Source organism: Heteronotia binoei, chromosome 2 (assembly GCF_032191835.1).
Source record: "Heteronotia binoei isolate CCM8104 ecotype False Entrance Well chromosome 2, APGP_CSIRO_Hbin_v1, whole genome shotgun sequence".
NCBI classification, from domain to species: Eukaryota; Metazoa; Chordata; class Lepidosauria; order Squamata; family Gekkonidae; genus Heteronotia; species Heteronotia binoei.
In genome coordinates this window covers 129531909-129552978 of record NC_083224.1, presented here as the reverse complement: position 1 = coordinate 129552978, position 21070 = coordinate 129531909, and positions in this window count along the sequence as shown.

Here is a 21070-nt window from a genome sequence, read left to right as displayed (position 1 = left end):
TGCCCTCACTAAGTGGAAGAAGGTGCCACATTACTGGAGACAGAGAGCTACATCAGTTACATAAACAGAAACCAGGAGTTGTACTGACATAGAACTGGACAATATTAACTTCAGTACGTCATGACTGTACTCTATGACTTCTCTGTGGACAACATCAATTTGATTGTGTTGGGTGTGCATGTTTTATTAGTGATGCTGGGAGCAGTATTCATCTGGAGCAGAATATCTAACAAATGCACTACTTCAGGGCAGGTGGGAGCTATTAGGCATGGTGGATGGGATTAACTAAAGATGGCTAGTACTTGGAAAGGATGCTTGTTGCCTATCTAATCTCTGTAACATCATGAGAATTGATGGTGCATGGGCTCCTATTTTCCCTATTTCTGCTATACTATACTATTCCACATCATGCCCAGCTCTGTATATTCTTACCCAGATCTCTTGGTGATGCAGTAGAGGTCCTGGATTGCTGCCTAGCTGCTCTGGTTAAATGGCTAAGAGTGAACAAATTGAAACTTGACTCTAGAAAAAAGGATGCAATGCTGACTGCAAGGTGGAGATCTTGAAGGACGTTGTGGTCCCTACTTCTGATAGACTTCAGCTAACCTTTGCTGACTCAGTAAAGAGCCCTGGAGTTATACTGGATGCAACATTACTGCTCGAGCAACAACAACAAAAAGCTGTTTTCCAACTCAGCCTAGCCCGGAAGATGACCTTGATAGCGCTGATCTGGCCACCTGGATCCATGCCATGGCAACATTGAAACTATACTACTATAATGCATTCTACACAGGTGTTCCCTGTAGACTCTAGTTGGTGCAGAATGCTGCAGCTCAGCTGTTATCAGGTGCTAGACAGAGTATGTGTATCACTCCCATTCTGCAGTTACTCCATTAGATGATTATTAGTTACCAGGCTCAATTTAAGGTATTATTACATACATAGTCCTTTATGGCCTTGGTTCATATCTATGGTTCCAGGTTTCTACAATTCAAATCCAATGGCATTCTTTATTGAATGTTCCATTGCATTGACTTAGTCTCTGTAATCCATCTTTTAAAATACTATTATTATACTCCCAAACAGAAAAGAAATAACATAAAATATAAGAATGGTATCAAGGCTACATATAAGCGTCTATAAAAGGTGTCCAAATATCTAAAGATGTGTTCATGCCCAATTGCCACCTATATGCCATATAATCCAATTCTGATAAAGTTGTAATGTCCTTGATTCATTGGGTTAATCTGTTTTAGGACCTAGTGAGAAAGGGAGATTTTAATGTAAATAAATGAATAACTCTGTAACAGGTGAGACTGAGCGAGAGTAACTGGCCTAAGGTAACCAAGCAATCTTCCATATCAGAGTAGAAATTCAAACCTGGATCCCCCAAATCCTTCTCCAGTACTCTAAACCAGAGTTCTCCAACATGGTGTCCATGGGTGCCATGGTGCTTGCTGACACCTTTCTTGGTGCCCATCAAATATTTTTAGTAAATAGGCAGGGTTAGATGGGGCTTCTGATTAGCCATTAGAGATTTGTTTATCTGTGCTGATTTTTAAAAGTGTTGCTTTGAGTCTGTTGCCACCACAGCACAATTATTTTCACTGTGTGGTTGAAGGCATGCTGAAGCAGCCTTTTGTAGCTGGTTCCATCTCCTGTGTCAGCCATTTTGTGGCTGCACCCACCACATGTCAGAATTCCAAAGGAGCCCACAGCTTCAAAAAGGCTGGGGATCCTTGCCCTAAACATTACACCAAGCTGGCTGTCATCATATTTTAGAGCAATATTGTAATACATAAGCTATTGTTATGCCATTAAAGGTTATTGGAATTGAATTGGCAATACTGTAATGGTCTTCCTGTCTTCCTCGATCTGGTATTCTGGGCTACTTTTGTGTGTTTATTATTGTGTAAGTTGGAAGCTTCATTAACAGAATTGGGTATTCAAATATATATATGCATAGCAGCTCTGTGCAGAATACATATTTTGACTTGCTCACCTGACCCTATTCATATATGTTCCTTGTGCTGTCTTGAACCAACTGCTATTTAGATGCATACCTTGGTTGTTCTACAGAGACTTCTATTTTATTTCTCCTGTTTACTTTCATTTTATTGAAAGAAAACATTACATTATCCTGAATGTTTCATATAAGAAAGGTAGCAGAACATCCATATGTACCCCTAGTAAAACTAACAGATAGCTAGAACCTTTGAAGATACGATTTCTTCTGTCTCAAATATTTAAATGTTGTGATTTTTTTTCTTGCTCTTTACAAATGGTTGCACACACAATTTCTTTATGAGTGGATCAGAGTGCAAAAAGAAAATTAGGACTACTTTGGATCATACGGTTTGATCCAGACTAGATTTTCCACTTACATATAGCACTTCCATGGAAAAGAAAGTTCCTGCTTCCATTGCTACCCACTGATCTCCCTGAAATGCTGCTGCTGGGGGACAGAAAACTCACAAGAATCACACAATAGGCAAATTAGAGGGTTGCAGAGGGATGCAGGATTAGTGAAGTCACCCAATACCTTCCATTAGTAGAAGACCGATTTTCACACTAGTGCTTGTTCTGGGTAGAGAGTCCTTTTGCCCCTGGGGCATCTCTCCATTTTCGCACGTTGCCCTGGAGTTGCAGGTTGGCGCACCGCTTTTCCACAACAAGCAGAAACCGCTTGTCAGAGAATCTCGTTTGCTGCAGAATAGTGGCATGCTAACTCGCAGCTCCGGGACAACTTGTGCAAAAAGAGAGAAGCCCTGGTAGCAAAAGGGCTCTTCACCCAGAACAAGCCTAGTATGAAATCGGTCAAAGTTTTACTCTGGATCCAACACATTAAATAATGTTTTTAACCACTTATGGCCACCAGTCAGCTGCCTTAACTAGGAAGATATGCTTTTATAGCCAGTTTTTCCATTTCCCAAAAGCCACACTTGTGGGTTTTGTTTAAAAAAAATATAGCACAGTAGTAATATCTTTATAAAGTTCTATTGGCAAATACCAAAGTGGTCCCAGAATGATAACAGTGCTGTATGCTTCATTTGTTCACTTGTAGAGAGGGTACGCCTATAGTACATCATTTCAGAGACAGTGACAAAAAAACAAAAACAAAACCCAGAATTCTGTAGCAGTTTCCTTCCAATGATATTTTTTAGTATCTAGTTATAATAATTAAATGTCATTTAATTAAAACACTTCTCCTAAGTGGATCTTTGCTGCATCACATTAACAGGCTTATTTGGATTATCATGTATTGTTTCTGTGATATCATGCATGCTAGAAATAAACTTCTGAATTCTAATCAGCTTTGTACCATGTCAAGCAGCTCAGCAAAACATCACCTATCCATTGACTTTAGCTATGTTGTGTTTTTATGTAATATTGTCTGGTGCTGTTACTTCTCATTGCCAGTGACTACATCAGAGAGGGAGTTATTTTAATGGAAGCTCAAGAGGCCTGTTCCAAGTTTAAAGCAATATTAAAGCAAACTCGATCCTTCCTAAATATTTAATTTTACATTTACACATTTTAATTCATTTTCATAATCAATTTTATTAAAGTAGTACTTTTAGGTACCTCCAAGAGGACAACAGGGATTCAAAACTGATCCAGGTTGTATCTAAGCCTCAAACACAGCAACTTTGTGGTAAAACCATGCTTAGCCCAGGGAAAGTTTGTTTCAGGTTTTACCCTTTTTTGGGGGGGGGGGCACTTACATTAAAACAGATCTCTGGGAAATAAGTCTAATACTGGACCCCCAAAAAGTAGGTGTTAGCTCATGTTTGTTTATGGATTATTTCAGTTTTTTTGCCTTTTTATCTATTCCTTGTGCATTGAAAGGAAGTGTTCTAGTTCTTCAAAAATACAGCACACTATATAGATCTGAAGAAGCAGCCTCTAGCTCATGAAAACTAACTCTACAAGAAATATTTTAGTCTTGAGGGCTCCGAGACTATCTATGGGCAACGAGCACCTAAAGTTGATGCTCTATAAATTATTCAAATTAAGCAAATGCAATGAAGAGGAATCAGTAAAATCATCTCTTCACCTTTTCACTTGTGGCTTGTATCAGCACTTTTTCCTGTGTTTTCCTGTTTTGTGAGCAGTAGAGCTCCTCCACCTTGCAAATGATACATAACCATGCTTTTTGGATTATTTGCTTCCCATATACTGACACTGATGTTGAACCCCAGTGAACCACAGGTTCATAAATCCCTCCCCCATCTTTCTTCTCTCTGACCTGCTTGAGTGGAACAACTTGCTCTTTCACGGGTGGCAAACTCATTTCTTACGAGGGCTGGATCTGAAATAAATGGGACTTTGTGGGGCTGTGCCATGTGTATCATAAAATGTAATGCCAAGCAGCAGCGATATAAACTTTATAAAGGATACAGAAAAAAACACAATTAATGATTTTTTAAAACTTAAAATACAAACATACTTTAAAATGTTGCAATATTTCATTTAAAATGGAAAGGTGGGGAAATAGTGGGATTTGGCAATGCAATTTTTAAAATAAAACATGAAAAAAAGCACAAGAATCACAGCAGAAATTTAAAATATAATATGCTCTGTGGCCAGGAAAACATGAAATGGCTCAGCATCACAAGCTTCTCCCCCTCCAGGGTCTACTCAGCTTGGCAATGGCTCTCCAGTGTACTATCTCCCTTTGACTGTGGGTTCCCAGGTTAGAGTACTCACTAGGCACCAGTTCTTAGGGTCATTCAGTAGAGACAAGCTGGCTCAAAGCATCAATCCTTTATTTGCAAGTAGGCTTGCCAATCCCCAGGTCCCAGCGGGAGTTCTTACGCTTTCTTAGGCTCCTTCCCACCCCCGGTCAGCTGGCTGGTGTGTGTGGGGGGGAAGCCCTGCCCCCAGAGGACCATGTGGCTTTGGAGGCTTCAGCCCCACCCCCGGAGAACCATGTGGCTTTGGAGGCTTCAGCCCTGCCCCCAGAGGACCATGTGGCTTTAGAGGCTTCAGTCTCTGATTGAAAGGCTTCCTCTTGGGGTGGTGTGTCTGTGTTACTTTGAAGAAGTTGGCAGCAACTCATGAGTAGAAAGACCAATCCCCCTTCAAAGTTGCCAGAAACGAGGGCCGGGGAGGGGGGGGAGGGAAACGTCTGCTGAGCACATCATTATTCCCTATGTGGAGATCGATTCTCATAGGGTATAATGGGGAATTGATATGGAGGTTTCGGGAGCTCTGGGGGAGCTGTTTTTGAGGTAGAAGCACCAAATTTTCAGTATAGTATCTAGTGCCTCTCCTCAAAGTACTCCCCAAGTTTCAAAACGATTGGACCAGGGGGTCCAATTCTATGAGCCTCAAAAGAAGGTGCCCCTATCCTGCATTATTTCCTATGGAAGGAAGACATTTAAAAAGATGTGCTGTCCCTTTAAATGTGATGGCCAGAACTCCCTTGGAGTTCAATTATGCTTGTCACACCCTTGTTCCTGGCTCTGCCCCAATGTCTCCTGGCTCCACCCCCAAGTCTCTTGGCTCCACCCCCAAAGTCCCCAGATATTTCTTGAATTGGACTTGGCAACCCTATTTGCAAGGTCACACAGCTCCAGGAAGCAACAGCTTCAGCTGGCTATAGAAATGCTGGAAAGTGAAACTGAGCTCCACTCCATTGAAACACATTGGAGCACAGACAAAGCTACAAGGAAAACATGAAATGGATTTTCCATTAAGGTCTCTGTACCCATTTTCCTTGCAGCTTTGCAAAGCCCAGAAGAACTTCCTGATGCAGTCAGCAAAGACAAGGTAGAAGGAGCTGAGAACTTTGGCAGTCTCTGAGCTTCATAGGGTGAGGATAGGAGGGGGAGGAGGGGAAAGAGCTGCAGGCCTGATTAAAGCCCTGGGCAGGCCAGTTCTTGTCTGCAAACTGGACATTTGAGAGTCCTGCTTTAGAAGGTAATGGATATTGCTATTATTTTTGTTTATTAGCTCCCCTACCTAAGATTGTACTATTTTCCATAATAAATCTCATTTTGATTCCATCCTATTTAGGTCTCAGTATTCTTTCTAAATTTATAGTGGCACTTATACATGTAGTAATAGATTTTTTATTTCTAGTATGTGGGTCATTACTTAGAATCGAGGATTTCCAATTGATGGTGGCATATGGTATCTTCCATACAGTGGCTACTATTCTTACACATGTTGCCTAGGGTACTACTGTAAACATGTGATGCATCCTCATATTGAGTCACACCAGCTTTCTGTTTAGTCACACATCCCCAGTACTGTCTATGCTGATTGGCAGCAGCTGGGCAAGCTTTAGCAAAGGCCCTTCTCAATAGTGACACTTGAGATCCATTTAGCTGTCAGTGCCATGAACTGAAATGAGTTTGGCCCTTAATATGCAAACACAATCTCTACCACTCATCTATGTCCCCGCCTCCAAATATGCCATTTTTATATGGCTCCATAATTCCAGGGCTTTTTTTTTTTTTAGCAGGAACACACAGGAACACAGTTCTGGCTGGCTTGACCAGGGCTCTGGCTCAAAAAATTGTCTCCAAAAGACAGAAGGCACTAGGCAGCCACACACTCCCAGACCGCAAGCTCTGTCCTTTCTGCTGCCTCCAGCCTCCAATGGGCTTGCGATGCAGAGCCAGCCATGAGTGCCCTCTCCCAGGAGAAGCTGAGCCTGCTGCTGCCCACTCTATTGCAAATGGTTCTCTCTATCTGGCCATGTTTTGAGGGGGCGGGTTGAAACAAGGTCTCTCATTGGGCTGTGTGAGAACACACATCCATGAAATGCTGCTGATGGTACTGTACTGTTCTGTGTCAATATGTAGAAACTAACCTATTGAATGGTTGATGTCACTTCCAGTGATGACAAGGAGTATGGCCTAATATGCAAATGAGTTCATGCTGGGCTTTTTCTACAAAAAAAGCTCTGCATAATTCTATTTCTAATATATATATATATATATAATTTTTTATTTTCAGACTCTGACCATCAAAAAGGAAAGGAAAGGTCCCCTGTGCAAGCACCAGTCATTTCTGACTCTGGGGTGACATTGCTTTCACGTTTTCACAGCAGACTTTTTACAGGGTGGTTTGCCATTGCCTTCCCCAGTCTTTTACACTCCCCCCCCCACCAGCATGCTGGGTACTATTTTTACTGACCTCGGAAGGATGGAAGGGTGAGTCAACTTTGGGCCGGCTACCTGAATCCAGCTTCTGCCGGAATCGAACTCAGGTTGTGAGCAGAGAGTTCAGACCACAGTACTGCAGTACTGCTGCTTTACCACTCTGCGCCACTCCTACTGACACTGAAAAGTGGTTTGTTATTGTAAATTCAGATATAGGAATTAAGACATACAAGAATAAAGCATGTTTAGGGGTCCCCTTGTAATCATGCCTCTGAGTTACATAAATTGAATCTTCTTGTCTATATAACTGTTCTCCCACTGTCCTTTAGGTCACTGTCACAGCAAATTGTATGGCCATGATTTCAATTCTTTCTACTGCTGCTTCATGAGAACATGATAATACAATTGGGGGCACATTTTGGCTTAGCACATTTTTACACTGAGGAACTACAGCACAGTCCAAAACAGAATGTTTCCTCTAGAAACAACCAGTAGCTCAGAAAGAAATGTTATAATCATCCCTCACCTCTAGATTTTGCATATCCGCCATATATATTTTATGCATGAGGTAGATCAAAATTCATGACTGGCAGAGGGCAAAGTTGGATTAGTTCTGCGAGTATCTAGTTTAGATCACAGAGCTATTAAGAACAGAAATGTCCAGCAAAAAGCTAGATGACACCCCCGCCAAAAAAAAATGGAATTGTTGGGTTTAAAAATGATCAACCAGCTTATTGGACAAATGTGCTGTCAAATTTTGACATGGTGTTGTACCTATTAATTCACAACATTATTTCCCCTGCCAATCCTGATCCAAACAAATATATTGTGCACCACTATATTTTGGCAATTTGAACAAGATCATCAAGCTTTCTCTGGGCATGATTTATTAGCAGAATATAGGTGTTACAAATCTTAGAGTTTAGAGACTAATACTTTATTACTTCCTATTCCTAAAAGTTGTCAGTTCTTAAAACTGTCTACATTTGGTGCGTCTTATTACTGCAGGCAGCATGAGATCGGCACATGTCAAATTGCCTCTGGCTACAAAATATATTTCTAGGATATATAATATTTTAAATGGGAAACACAGAACATGTCTACAAGCTGATCTGTCTACAGCTAATAAAGTATTCATAGCACTGTCCTGAAACAAGGAGTTGAAAGAGACGAGCCTGTCACTAACATCCAAATATATCATTACACTTTATGTATATATTTTTGAATGATCTGTAGAAATTTGTTTTATTCCTTTCATGCACTGATATTATGACTGGTAAGAGCATCAGCATCTTAGAATCTATTCACTGGGCATAGCCACAATACCAGTGTTCAAAAGGCCTGCCTGCCAGTTTCCAACCTATGGCAAGCCAGTCACATGCATTTACTGCCATGCACTGTATTCAGCTTTTAGAGTGTCATTAATATTGCATTTCTCCAGAATTATGTTATTCTTGTACAAGAGATGTGGTTGGATGCTGGCCTAGATTTAGATGGTTTAAATTCTTTTAAAGCGAATGCCGTACCAGGGCGGGGGTCAGGGCAATTGAAAGGGAGGGTTGGGTATTCTAATATCGACCTTCTTAAAGCAAAATGCTTAGTGAAACCTCCCTTGGGACATTTGGCAATGGCCATGAGGCTGTCTTGGGGAAGGAGATATTTAATTATTTTAAGCAGCTGTCTACCCCTTTAAGCAGAAAATCAAAGATAGAAGAAAATTGGATGTCTCTAGAAAATTATGTAAGGGCCCTAATGCTGGAGCATCTTGAAGCTATGCTACTTTTAGGTGGCGACTTAAATGTCCAATTGGGCCCATACAATGCTTTTCTGGTAGCCAAATTTAAACTGCAGATGAGCATATCAGGGTAATCTCTGGGGATCTAGGGCCAAGATAGAATGTTTAAAGACCAATGAGCAAACTACATGGGGGCTTGTCTTTTTAAGTTTGCCTTCAAGTTAGGACTCTTTATTCTAAATGGGTCTACTGCTAATGAATTCCCTGGTGAATACACTTTTATGGCAGGAGCAAAATCAAGTACAATTGACTATATTTCAACCCATAGAACTTTGGTTTCCTTGATTGAGAAATTTGAAGTACTCCCTTATTTGGAGGGTGACCACTTTCCACTGTTCCTTTGGCCTTGTCTAGATCCCAAGGACCTTCATTTGACTTCCAGATATTCTATTATGGTAAACCTATGGAACAGTTTGGCTGTCGAGTGAGATGGTCCCCCAGTCTAGCTCAGTGTCTAAAAGAGCATTTGAGCCCAGGAAATTTATTAAATTCCAGCAAGATATCAGGAAGTTCACTGACCCTGTTGACGTGTATGAAAAATTTATGCAAAATTTACATCCTTTTCTTTTCCACTCCTCTTCAGATATGTGTATTAAACCTTTTAATTTATCCAAACCTTGGTTTAACCAAAGATGTATTGCTGCCCAAACTGTTCTGAATAGGGTCTACCAGCAATATTGGATTGCTGAGGAGGAAGCTAAGCAAGATTTGCTTTCTGAATTGCTGTTTCAAAAAAAAGAATACAAATTGTCGATACAACATAGAAAGAGTACTCTAGAGAATTGTGGGGAGAGCTTATTAATGTGGCCAAAGGGGAAAATATATCCCTTTTTTGGAAGTTAGTCTCTTGTAGAGTTATGGGTGTTAAGTTTCCAATAACTACCTGCATCCCTGCAGATAGATGGTCTCCTTCTTGGGAAAAATGTACGATGATTTTGCCTACTCCCCACCAATGGTATCTTTAGAAAATCTCCCAAATTTGTCTCCTGTAACTGTGAGATTGAATCCCTCATTGGTCAGCTGAAGAACACTAAAGCACCAGGATTGGATGGTATTCCACCAGAACTTTTAAAAGAGAACAAGGACTCATTGGCCTCCTTTTTAGCTCCTCTTTTCACATCCAGGCCACAACCCCAAGTCTTGGAGCATGACTATAGGATTCTCTTTTTAGTCTGCTAAACATCATAAGTAAACTTTATGCAGGACTTTTATTGGGTAAATTTTAGGACTGGATAGAACAAGAAAATTTCTTGGTTACTGAACAGGCAAGCTTTAAACCGGGTAGGTTTATCTTTGATCACTGCCTGACATTGCAATGCCTTATTGAGAAGTATTCGGCCAGGGGAGTAACCTCGTTATAGGCTGCCTTTGTCTATCTTCAATCTGCTTTCAACTCTATATCCAGAACTCGATTCTAGAACAAGCTCCTAATTTCAAACATAGATAAAAGACTCCTGCTTTTGTTATGGGCTCTGAATTATCATACCCTTTTAAGAGTCAGCTGCAGTAGACTTGGTCACCTCACTGACACTATTAAAACCCTTAGAGGCAAGGATGCCTATTAGCTCCAGTTCTGTTTATCTTTTGCATCAACAATAGTAAGTTGGCTTGACATCATTGGTTTGCACCTTCCTAAACTAGCACATACCCTGTGCTACTTTATGCTGATGATGCCATGCTATTATCTAGAACCCCAGTTGGTTTAAGGAGGGCCCTTGGGAAATTTGCTACATTCTGTGAAAATGAGCTACTCACAATTAGCTATTAAAAAATTAAAATTATAGCCTTTGGGAGCAGATCAGAATCTAGGAACTGGATGATAAATGGCTATCAGACTGAACAAGTTGATAGTTTTAAATATCTGGGCATAGTTATAAAAAAGGTAAAGGTAGTTGCCTGTGCAAGCACCAGTCGTTTTTGACTCTGGGGTGATGTTGCTTTCACAACATTTTCACGGCAGACTTTTTATGGGGTGGTTTGCCATTGCCTTCCCCAGTCATCTACACTTTCCCCCCAGCAAGTTGGGTACTCATTTTACTGACCTTGGAAGGATGGAAGGCTGAGTCAACCTGGAGCTGGCTACCTGAACCAACTTCTGCTGGAATCGAACTCAGGTTGTGGGCAGAGGGCTCCGACTGCAGTACTGCAGCTTTACCACTCTGCGCCACGGGGCTCTTTTGGGGCATAGTTATACACAAGGCTTATTTTGTAGCAGCAGCTCCTTTGCATATTAGGCCACACGCCCCTGATGTAGCCAATACTCCAAGAGCTTACAGGGCTGTTCTTACAGGGCCTACTGTAAGCTCTTGAAAGATTGGCTACATCAGGGGTGTGTGACCAAATATGCAAAGTAGCTCCTGCTACAAAATGAGCCCAGGTTATACAGACTGCCGATTCTAGGGTTAAGCACAGAAAATATGTTGTTGACCAAGGAGAAAGATTGGCAAATGCCATACTTAATCCCACCCCATGCCCACTAATCCAGGGTGTGCATTTCATTCTCACAGCCCTGAAGTTATATAAGGCAAAATCATTTGCACAGTTGCTATATGGAACATTTTTAGGTCTGCCTACCTCACGCTTTGTCCCACAAGAAAGAGTTCAGTCTAAATTTTAAGAGTTGTTTTGCAAGTGGGAGGCTGGAGAGGGATTGGCGATCTGGCTGGTATACCGTACACATAACGCACCATCCAGTGCCTTACCGTCCCTACTCGAGGCGGCGACAGGCTGGGCGCTGGAGCACCCAAGGCTGGTGATCTTGGGTGACTTCAACGTCCATGCTGATGACCCGGCCTCTAGTCAGGCGATGGACCTAGTGTCATCCATGGCGACACTAGGACTCTCTCAATTCGTTACAGCCCCCACTCACCACGCCGGACACATGTTAGACCTGATCTTTGCGGCCGGGGTTATGGTGGATGATATAACCGCCGAAGTGGTGCCATGGTTGGACCACCTCGCCCTTAGGGCTCATGTAGATATGCCACCCCAAACCTGTTTAGGCTATGAGCCTATTATGGCTCGCCCGCAGAGCCAGATGGACCCAGAACGGTTCCAAACGGCCCTGTAGGATCCCTGGCCCTCTGGCGATTCCCTCAATAGCCTGGTTGAGACCTGGAATAGCCAGCTATCTAGGGCCATTGACGAGATCGCACCTCGATGCCCTCTACGGCCTCGGAGTAGGCTGGCTCCGTGGTATACCCCGGAGTTGCACCAGTTGAAACAAGGTCTCAGACGGCTAGAGAGGTAATGGCGACACACCCGTGATGAAGTGACTAGAACATCTTATAGGGAGTTTATGAGGTCCTATGAGATGGCAGTCAAGGCCGCAAATAAAACATACTTCGCGGCCAAGATTGCATCTGCAAATTCGCGCCCGGCACAATTATTTAGGATAATTCGGAATTTTACTACATTGCCACAAGGCAAGCCAAATGTTAAGGAATTGGAAATAGGCTGTGAGGCTTTTGCAAAATTTTTTGCAGACAAGGTCCAATCACTTCGCCATGACTGCCCTGCCATATTGGATACAGTGAGTGAACGCGAGGCTCCCTGCGCATCTTCTAATTTGATCCTGGACTGCTTTGACCCACTCAGCTTGGAGGAAGTTGACAGAATCCTTGTCACTGCATGCCCAACTACGTGTGATCTGGACCCATGCCCCTCCTGGTTAATCAAGACCTGCCGGGAGGAGCTAAGATGTCCTATACGGGACATCATAAATAGATCTCTTTCGGTGGGCTTCTTTCCAACGCCCCTGAAGGAGGCAGTGGTCCGTCCCCTCCTGAAAAAGGTTACATCAGATCCGGCCAAATTGGCTCATTATCGGCCAGTCTCAAACTTGCCCATTTTGGGCAAAATTATTGAGAGGGCTGTGGCGTTGCAGTTACAGGGCTTCTTGGATGACGCTTCCACCTTGGACCCATACCAGTCCGGCTTCTGCCCGGGCCACGGGGTGGAGACAGTGTTGGTCGCCCTCATGGATGACCTTCGGCGACATCTGGATCGAGGTGGCTCGGCGGTATTGCTGTTGCTAGACCTATCGTCTGCGTTCGAAATGGTTGATCATCGGCTGCTGACCCGCCGCCTCGCCGACACAGGACTTCGGGGGCTAGCCTTACAATGGCTTTCCTCCTTCCTTGAAGGCCGGGGAAAAAGGGTGGCGGTTGGAGGAGAGCTGTCCCAGAGACACCTACTTAACTGTGGGGTGCCTCAAGGGGCAGTTCTCTCCCCAATATTGTTTAATATTTTTATGCGCCCCCTTGCCCAGATCACCCGGAGACATGGGCTGGGTTGCCATCAGTATGCTGATGACACTCGGCTCTACCTATTAATGGGTGGCCAGACCGCTGACACTCCTATAAATCTGGACCGGGCATTGCAAGCCGTGGCAGGCTGGATTAAGCTGAGTGGGTTGAAGCTGAACCCAGTGAAGACAGAGGTCCTTTGCATGGGTCGCGGCGAGCTAGGAGGGGAGATCTCCCTACCGGTCTTTGACTGTGCGTCACTGATACCAGTGCGCAGGGTCAAGAGCCTGGGAGTGCTACTGGAGCCTTCCTTGACAATGGAGGCACAGATAGCAGCCACTGCTAAATCTGCCTTCTTCCATCTTAGAAGGGCGAAACAGCTGGCCCCCTTCCTGGAATGTAGCGACCTAGCAACAGTGATCCATGCAATGGTCACCTCAAGATTAGACTACTGTAATGCCCTCTACATGGGGCTGCCCCTGTGCCGAACTCGGAAACTGCAGCTAGTGCAGAATGCGGCGGCCAGGCTGTTAGTGGGACTACCTCGGTGGGAACACATGCAGCCTGGGCTGAGGGAGCTGCACTGGCTTCCAATTGTATTCTGAGTTCGCTACAAGGTGCTGGTTATTACCTTTAAAGCCCTATATGAACAAGGACCTGCCTACCTCAGGGACCGCCTCTCTCCATATATTCCCCAGAGAGCACTGAGATCTAGCTCCCAAAATCTCCTAAAAATCCCTGGACCAAAGGAGGCCAAACTGAAAGTAACGAGGGAGCAGGCCTTCTCAATAATGGCTTCCCACCGGTGGAATCAGCTACCAGAGGAAGTGCGAGCCCTGCTGGACTTTAACCAGTTCCACAGGGCTTGTAAAACTATCCTTGTTCAACAAGCCTATAAGGTTGAACCCTGAAAGTGACATCTGGCCGTCTGGATATATATTTCACTGTAATGTAGCACCCCTAATTTATTGTAGTTTTTAAATTTTATGTAACTGTTTTAACGGTATTTATCAATTGCATTTTATTATATGAATTGTATTATAATCATGGTACATACCATGTCTTGTTAGCCGCCCTGAGCCTGCCTTGGCGGGGAGGGCGGGATATAAATAAAAACTTATTATTATTATTATTATTATTATTATTATTATTATTATTATTATTATTATTATTATTATTATTATTATTATTATTATTATGTTCCAAATTGTGTCTCTAATCCCTGGATATGGTTGAAGACTGACAATTTTAGGACTGAAGCTAAAATATGTATTCTATCTATTTATACATGTCTGAAAGGTCACTTTAACTCACAAAGCTTGTTTCCATTGATTTCCCCAAGACAATTTTCAATTAGCTTGTTTAAGGCTGTTCATAGCCATATTAATAGAATTGGTAAATATGAACAGGTTTCGATGTGAGTGAATACTAAAGTCAAAAAACACCAGAATAACAATAACACTTTTACACAATATAGTGTATATGCAAGCTACATTTATCAAAATACGTGGATAACAATAGTCATCATTAGTAACTTATATACCACCCTTGATACTAAATACACAAACGCTCAGTATACAAACGCAGTTGGAAAAAGAGTTCTTTTCACTCCCCCACACTGTTTGCTGTATGAAGATATTAAGGTACAGTTCCTCAGAGGCAATTGCCTTCCTGCTGTTCTCCCTTATGTTCAGCAACTTGGATGGAGTCCTCAAATCTCCAGCACAGCTTGTCTCCAAGAGAGTAAGGGACTGCAGCCCGGGATTCCTCACTGTTTCAGATCTTCATCAGCCTTTTTCTCTCAGTATTTTATCCTGGAGCCTCAGTACAACATTTAATATTTAACAACTTAGATCAACACATGTTAATTGCTCTTTCTGCTTTTGACTCTTTTTGCTTAATCACACTATATTGTGTAAAAATGTTATTGTTATTCCAGTGTTTTTTGATGTTAATATTAATAGAATCGGCTTCTCTCCTCAGGTGCTCTTAACATATGAAGCTGAGAAACAAAAGAGCTGATTAAACAAAAAAAATGAGGATATAGGGCGTTAAACCAATACTTCTGGTGCATTGAAACTTGGGGCGCTGCTAAATGTCAAAAGCACTACTGAACCAGCAGTATATCTGACCTCTGTGGAAGTAAACAGTTTTAGAAGGGCACTTACTCTAGCTAAGTGTTTTGCTCTCTCTTCTGCAGTTATTGAGGGAAGGTACAATAAAATCCTCTGCCCAGAAAGGTTATGCTTTTGTCCCCTAGGGGAGATTGATTCCATAGAGCACATGTTTTTAAATTGACCACTCTACAGGGAGGTTAGTCATGGAATTATCACCCCACTACTTGACATGATTCCTGGTTTCATAAATACAGACAAAGCAAGGCTTCACTGGTTTCTATTTGATAATAATGTTAAGATCACATGTGAAGCTGCTAAGTTTTGCGCAGTAATTATCAAATTACAGAAAGTCCACCTTAAACATTCTTAAATTTCAACTTTTTCTATTATATTTTATGCCAGATTGAACCATAAATTGGTCTAAATACCATAATAAATAACTACTGCTACTTGCATTTTGAATGTTTGCAATGGCATTTTAAAATGCAGATCCTGTGCATAACTAACTAGTCATGAGTTTGTGCTCAGCATGCAAAGGACTGTGTTATATGCACTCTCAACCAATATAAGAAAGGGGGGGAATAGCTTTGAGGCACAGGTAATGTTTACTTAACCTCTTAATTATCCGCATTGCTTTGAATGATACTTTGTAACAGTGCTAAATTTGTTATACATTGAACATACACCAAGTTTTTCTGTGTTTATGTTTAAAACAGCTAAATCCAAACTCTCTTCCAATTAATTTATGTATGATAAGATTAAGCACATAGCCACTTGCATTGTGACAACATTATGTCCACACCAAAGACATTTGCACAGCTCTTCTGAAATTGCCTCATTGGCATAAGAAGCACTCCCTCCATAGACTTTCCACATGACCATTTCATGTTGCGATACGGGTGCTGGTGAAAGAACTAAACCACCAAGAAATCATAACACAACTCCCTTGGCCCAACTTTATTGATCTGAACAGTGTATCTAGTTTTTATTAAACATTCCACAGAGTTAATTGCAGAACTTTTCTTCAGTTCAAGTCTCTGGAGTCAGAGCATCTCCACCAAAGGAAAACTGCTTGCACAGGAGTGGTAAAACCTGAGCTGTCTTGGACAGAAAAAAAATTACATGCTTCTATTATTCAGTACTTTTCCTTCAGAACATTGCTAATCCAGAATTCTAAACTATTCCAAAATAAGTGGACCATGGACTGATATTCAATTGTCTATGCCGTGTTTGGTGCAAAAGAAAACATTGGTCAGAATGATTTGTCACTGTTTTGTCACTCATATATTCTTCTTTTACCTGTCTTCTTTCTTGATCTGTTTATCTATTCTCTTCCAATCCACAGAGGGATATCTGCTAGAATATTCAATCTTTATGAAAGTAGGCTACCCTTGTAAACCTCTCCTGCTTTGAAGAAGCCAGCAGCTAAACATTTCATATCACTGCATACACAACAAATGTGTGTGGGCACATGTCAAGTTTCAAGCTATGATGAAGATGTACCTGTTTTGTGAACACTTGAGAATTGGGTTGCTTGCGCATCTCTTTCTTTATATCAGTGCAAAAAAAAAAACTGCATAAAAATTATAAAGAACAACAATGAAACTGTCATTTAGTGAACAGTTAAAATATATTAAAACAGCTCTAATAAAATGCATACATTTTGAAATGTTAATTCTAAAATAGTATGAACAATATTGTATCAACAGTAAAAATAAAGTAATATTGGTCAACCCATTGGTCTATCTAGCCTATTAGTGTCTAATTTTGACTGGCAGCAGCTGTTCAGGTTATGACAAAGAAACAGCTTTCTAAACACTTGCTATTTGGGTCTTTCTAGCTAAAGGTGCCAGGAATTAAACCTGAGACCTTTTACATCTGAAGCAGATTACCTTCTATCAAACCACAGAGCCAGTTTGGTGTAGTGGTTAGGAGCACGGACTCTAATCTTGGAGAACCAGGTTTGATTCCCCACTCCTTCACATGCATCTGCTAAGTGACCTTGGGTCATTCACAGTTCTCTCAGAGCTGTTCTTGCAGAACCAGTTCTCAAAAGAGCTCTCTTAGTCCCACCTACCTCACAGGCAATGCTCCCTCTAAACTATAGAGTCTTGTGAGCAAAAATTCTATTTTATGAGCTGCTGTCATTAAAGCTGTGAGTGAGCAATTTTGTTACTGCATAAATTGGTTTGCTCTGGAGCCATCCTTCCTGAGCAAAACAAAAGGCTAAAAAACTGTGAGCTAGCTCACGCTAACTCAGCTTAGAGAGAACACTGCTCACAGGGTGTCTGTTGTGGGGAGAGGAAGGGGAAGGAGATTGTAAAATGTCCTGAGACTCTGAGTGAATGGCGGAGTATAAATCCAGTCTCCTCCTCCTTCTCTTTTCTTCTTCTTCATCATCTTCTTTATCTTCTTCTTTGTGTTCTTCCTATTACTGAATGGTTAACAATATTTTAAGGAGATTGACAGAGAGTTGGCAATATGCTCTTTGTGGTAGGAAACCATTTGGACAAAATACCTAGTGAAACCATTATGTGCTATCCTTTTAAAAAATACTACCACTAGAATTTGACTCTGGTTAAAATAAGATTCACATAGAAGATATTTGCAAACAAGCATTGGATTGGCTGTATCACATGTAATGGTCATTACAAATCTGACCATTTTAAACTGATTTGCAGTGGAATAGAAACTATTTTTGATCAATTCGTAACCACAAACTTATATTGCTGTATCCTCATTCTAGAAAAGATATTTGCTAAAAATATAACAGCAGTTGCTAAGCATGGGAACAATGTATTTTTTAAATAATTGGTATAAATAATTCTGGCAAAAATTGATAGTGAAAAAAGATTTATTTATGAATAAAGAACTTCAGCATTTATTCTATTTAATGTACTTTGTTTAAGATAATTTCTAACCTGCTTTTCAGTCCCAAGGCTGCTAATAAAACACCAAAAACCCAATCTGACAACAATAAAAAATTAAAATCATGCTAGCTGAAAATAATGAATAATTAAGATAAAGTAGGCACAAATATAATTTGTGCAGTGGTGCCCTATTTCAATTTAGCACAAATGTCTTATCGAATACAATTATTTTCTACTTGTCCAGGAAGGTCTGTAGGAATGCTACCATGCTTACCTCCAAAGGGATAAAATTTCAGAACATGGACCCAAATCCCAAACTTCGGGAATTCCAGTGTTTTCTGTGGGTCCTCACCAAACCCATTTCCAACTCAGTCAGGAGGCCCTATTTGCTCCCCTTCATAAGGTCAACCAAATAAAAAAATAACATCTAGAAATTTCCCTGTTCAAAAACTGAATGTGGACAGGAATACATTTAAGGGGGGAGGGTTCAGTGTTTGAGGGTTTTTTTTTTTAAATAATACCTTCAAAATTCAGTTTGAAGGTGTTTAGTTCAGCTGCTACCAGGGCTTTTTTTGTAGCAGGAACTCCTTTGAATATTAGGCTACACACCCCTGATGTAGCCACTCCCCCAAGAGTTTACAGGGCTCTTAGTACAGGACCTACTGTAAGCTCCAAGAGGATTGGGTATATCAGGGGTGTGTGGCCTAATATGCAAAGGAGTTCCTGCTACAAAAAAAGCCCTGGCTGCTACACACTACCAATTTTATTTCTTATATTTGATTCAATATTAGCTTGGATCCACTGGCAATTTCCACAGATGACACAGATTTCCATCAGCGGAGCATAACATCCTTTCCTCCCTCCTCCTGCTAAAGATCAAAAATCCTCCCCCAAATGTTGCTGGGGGGAGAGGACTCCCAAGAATAGAGGGAGCCAGAGGCATGAAGCAGGAGGGACAAAATGGCAAACATCACTCCACTTTCATCCACAGAAATCCTCCATTGGATTCTCTTTTTTTCATCTCTTACTATACTATATATTGCCATATATTTTTTATCCAGCATTAAAAAAATGAAAGTTCAAATAAAATAGCACAAGCTGATACTGGAATATCACTAGAAATGAATATATGCCTTTACACACCAGGCATATTGTTGAAGCTTCATACTTTGATATAGTTATGATGAAAAACGAGGTCGTTGTTGACAGTGTCAGCAATTCAACTCTGTATTAATGCAAATGAAAAATGTCTATGTGCCAATCCATTTTAATAAATATGTTAAAATGCTGAGGGGAGATATAGCACCTAAGATTGGGCTGTATAGTGTTGCTTCAAATTGAAGCTATGTCTATAATGTTGTGGGGGTTTTACTTTCTTTTCCACTAGCATGGCTTCAATTTTAGGGGACTTGGACTTTGAGGTCAGCTTTAATTATTCATACTTCTGGAAAATGTAAAGGCCATGCTCCTTTTGCCCTGCTGCCATCTTATACATAGGCAATCTGTTTTTTAATGTTCTGCCTACCTCATCTGTTAGAGCTTGGTTAAATGCTGACATTGTGAAAGCTAGTAATGAACTCAGCTTGCAAGAGATAATACTGTTTATCTTATTGACAAAATGTATAGGTTTATTAATAGGCTTTGTATGAGTGAACAACAACAAAGACATCTTGCAGAAGGTCTTCCTTGAATTTTTACATCTGGCAGCCAAAGAAGATATCAGCCATACTCACAGAGATGACAGACTCATGAATCTTTACTAAGATATATAAGAAGCATAAAGTAGGAAAGTGGAAACATGTTCAATCAATTTCAAATTAATCCGTATGTTGAACGATATCACTGGCACACACCTTCCATAAGAGAATAAACTGACAATAGCTGAAGCTGGTAAAATATTGATCCGTCTATATCTGTGCAAGGTACTAGTTGCTAATATGGACTGCTTTACACATCCTACTGAAGCTGTGAAAGAAGAAAAAAAAGAGTAACTCACAGTTCATTCTCCCCTACTTCTGGGTCTTTGTAATGTTGTAATGCTCATTTTCCAATTCAGGGAATACAGAACATTTCTGTGCATTTCCTTCCTGTGTTATGGCACCCCCAAAAAGGAAGTGTGTGTCATACTTTCATATTTGTTTCTCTTTGAACATGCAAAGCAGTTATTTGTGATCGCATTGTTGTGTGAAAGCAGTATTAGCAGCCGTCATTTTGGGCAGGAGCTCACAGGAGCAGAGCTCTGGAACCTCTAAATTTTATTGTGCTCTTTCCTTCTAATCCCACCCCTCAAATATTTGCTTCTGGGCTGCATTATTCAAACCCCCTGTAAGAATTTTGCTGAAATCTTAAGATTTGACAAACTTTCTAATATTTTTCCTTTCACAAAAAAAGGGAAATAACCAAAACATATACAGCAGACAGATGGAAATCTTCATCATGCCACTGTGGCCACATAGGAGAAAAAGTATGATAGGAGTAAGGTTTTATTATAAGAATTATCATTCAAGAAGCATTTTAAGGTAGATGATGAGCGAATATAATTTAGTACACCTTCCAGTGATCTCAGGAGTAAAAGGTGGCATATGCAAATGAGTTGTGCTAATGAGCTCCAGCACATCTTTTTCTACGAAATGACCCCTGAGTATTAGGAAGGCAGAGATGCAGAACTGAGACCCAAAACAGAGATCAACAGATAGATCCAAGTAGGCAGCCGTGTTGGCCTGAAGTAGTGGAACAAAATAGGAGTCAATTGCACCTTTAAGACCAACTTAGTTTTATTCAGAACATAAGCTTTCATGTGCCTTCAAAGCACACTTCATCAGACGAGGAATCTGGCAAAGTGAGCAGAGCCATATGTAGCTGGTAGGCAGTGGCCCAGAATGCAAAATGGTACAGATTTAAGAACCAATGACAGTGAAGTAAAATT